We start from the raw sequence: 3435 nt of genomic DNA, 5'->3' as shown, positions 1-3435 counted from the left end.
CCACAACTTCTTCTCTGCATCTGACCCTGTTCACTGTTGTAAGAAAACAGCTTCTTTAATTAAAAATAAATCACAAGCCTATTAGGGGCTGGCAGAGAGAAGTAATGTGCTGTTCCTGCCTCCTCCCTCCCTGGGCTTCTCTCATTTTAATAACTGCTGTCTCCACCTTCTTGCCCCAAGGGAAGGCAACTTCCTCCCCGAAACTCTGATGTTAATAATAACGAACACACACTCTTTCTTAGTGCTGTACAAGTATTTTCTCATTTAACACCACAACAGTCCCATGAGGTGGGCCCTATTATGACCTCCATTTTACAGAAGAAAAAACTGAGGATCAGAGAGGTTAGGTAACTTGCCCAAAGTCACCCAGTAAGAAACACAAAAAAAAGAAGTCAGATTTCTAAAGCAGAAGTCAGCGTCCTACAATTCCAGCAGATTTGGTTGGAAGCCTGCATGACCAGTTTTTACTGCTCCATCCTCGAGCTTCCCTGCTCCCAGCCCACTGGGTTGTCTCTGCCTCCCTCCTTTAAGACTTAGTCTCCCAGCCCTTCCAGAACAATGATCTCTGCTTCTCTTCCCTTTATTCAAGTCTCACAGGCCCTTCAGGGTTCTCCCACAGAACCCCACCCAGGGTTCTGGTCTCACTTGACCTGAGCAAGGGCCCTCCACTGAGACTGGTCTTTGTCCTGGAGAGTAGGGGCTGAGCCTCATTTGTTCTGGTACCCGAAGCGCCTGGCAGTTTCACACTCCAGCGCCTGTGAAACGCTGGGGCCTCCCGTGCCCAAGAGCCTCCCTCCCTCAGAGTTTCGCCTAAGCAATTTCTTCTAGCAGATGCCTTCTCCCCTCATGTCTTCTGCTGCTGCTAAGTCACTTCAGTTGTGTCCGACTCTGTGCGACCCCACAGACAGCAGCCCACCAGGCTCCTCCGTCCCTGGGATTCTCAAGGCAAGAACACAGGAGTGGGTTGCCATTTCCTTCTCCAATTGATGAAAGTGAAAAGTGAAAGTGAAGTTGCTCAGTCGTGTCAGACTCTTCTCGACCCCATGGACCGCAGCCTACCAGGCTCCTCCAGCCATGGGATTTTCCAGGCAAGAGTACTGGAGTGGGGTGCCATTGCCTTCTCCGCCCCTCATGTCTAAACCTCACTAACTCTCCTCACTTTCTGTTATGGAGAATTTGGAACACATGCAAAAGGAGACAGAATAATATAATGCACCCCCATGAACTCATAACTCGGACCCAGCAACCATCAACTCATGGTCAGCCTTGTTCCATCTACAGCCACATTCACCCTGCCCCTTCCCAGACCAGGTTGAAGTCAATCAGGTGATTTCACCCACAAATATTTCGGTGTGCTTCTATGATAAAAAGTAAGGAAAAATATATACTCACACACAATATATACATTGAGAATATTATGCTATACATGCACACGCACTTACAAATATTTTATGCATGTTATACACACGTATCCCTGGAGAGGGAAATGGTAACCCACTCTAGTGTTCTTGCCTGGAGAATCCCATGGATGGAGGAGCCTGGCGGGCTATAGTCCATGGGGTCGCAAGGAGTCGGACATGACTGAGCGACTTCACTTCACTTCATGCATATGTGTATGCATATGTATATATAGGAAACACTAATACCATTATCATATCCTAAGAGATGTGTGTGTGCTAAGTCGCTTCCATCATGTCTGACTCTTTGTGACCCCATGAACTATAGCCTGCCAGGCTCCTCTGTCCATGGGATTCTCCAAGCAAGAATATTGGACTGGGCTGCCTTCCCTCCTCCAGGGGATCTTCCCGACCCAGGGATTGAACCCGTGTCTCTCCTGTGTTCTGTATTGGCAGGTGAGTTCTTTACCGCTAGCGCCACCTGGGAAGCCCATCCCAGGAGACAATTTGCAGTAATTCCTCAATATCAAATGCCTAGTCAGCAAAGTGCCAATGCCTCACAAATGTCACCTGCTGTGAACTGACTTGTGTCCCCCCTAAATTCACATATTGAAGCCCTAACTTCCTGGGTGGCTGAAATTGGAAATAGGGCCTTTACCAGGTAATTAAGGTTAAACGGGGCTTCCCCAGTGGCTCAGCAGTAAAGAACACGCCTGCTAATGCAAGTGACACAGGAGACTCAGGTTTAATCCCTGGGTTGGGAAGCTCCCCTAGAGGAGGGCATGGCAACCCACCCCAGTATTCTTGCCTGGAGAATTCCATGGACAGAGGAGCCTGGCAGGCTATAGTCCATAGCGTCGCAGAGTCAGACATGACTGAAGCAACTTAGCACACGCCCAAGTTTTAAGGAGGTTGTAAGAGTGAGGTTGTAATTTGATGGGACTGGTGGCCTTTCAAGAAAGGGAGGAGCCCTGTCTCTCCCCACCCCACTCCCCGACTCCCCCACACACCCCTGCACACTCCGAGGCAAGGCCACCTGAGACTAAGTGGTCGTCTTCAAGCTAGGAAAACAATCCTCAGAAGAAACAGCACACTGCCAGGCCTTGATCTGGAACTTCAAGCCTCCAGAACTGTGAGGAATACATTTCTGTTGTTTTTAAGCTTCTCAGTCTGTGGTATTTTGTTATGGCGGCCTGAGCAGACTAACTGATCATCATTAAAAAAAAAAAAATCAGGATCCTAATAAGGTCCACATGTTACAATGGGCTGTTGTGTCTATTAACTCTCTTTTCATGCATAGGTTCACCTCGTTCTTTCTGTTTTCCCACACCATTTGGCTAAGAAGACGCTGGGTCGCTGAGCCTACAGCTCCCACGGTCTGCTGACTACAGAGCTGGCCCCTGAATCTCCTGTTCCCGTGGTTAGATCTAGGGGCTTGATGGGAAACATATGTAAATACCACTTCTTCCTGGATTCCTCCCACATCTGGGGAGGCCTCCCTCCTTGGTGTTCCTCTCCCCTCCACAGCAGGGCCCAGTTTCTTCCTCTGCCTCCCACCAGACTGTTTCCAGGCTCCCGACAGGCAGGGCCCCGTCCCCAGCAAAGCCCAGTGTCCTGCACGCAGTGGGGCCTCAGGAGGCATGCAGGAAGGACAAACGTCACACCCTGAGCCCAGAGGCTTATCTCACCCTTCAGCTGCCAGAGCCTTGGGCTTCCGAGCAGGGGCTGAACATCTGAACCTGCCCTTCACACCGGGGTGGGGGGAGGGGGCACAGAGTGGGCCGGGGCACCGGCAGGAGGCCACACTAAATTGGCCCAACTCCAAACAGGGCCCAGGCACCATCCGAGCTGCCGAAGAAGGAGGATCCAAGACACCTGCACACCCCTGCTTCCCCCAGATTTTCCAGGGCCCTGCTTCTCTGATCCTCCCACCTCCCTGACCTCAGCCCGTACCATCCTGCCAGCCTTTCTGCCTGACTTGCTTCTCACCCGCAGGCACCACCCGAAGCTCAGCTTCTGGTCCCCTCATTTACACGCA

This window comes from Bos javanicus, chromosome 23, assembly GCF_032452875.1.
Source record: "Bos javanicus breed banteng chromosome 23, ARS-OSU_banteng_1.0, whole genome shotgun sequence".
Classification (NCBI taxonomy): domain Eukaryota; kingdom Metazoa; phylum Chordata; class Mammalia; order Artiodactyla; family Bovidae; genus Bos; species Bos javanicus.
Note: the sequence above shows the minus strand (reverse complement) of the source record.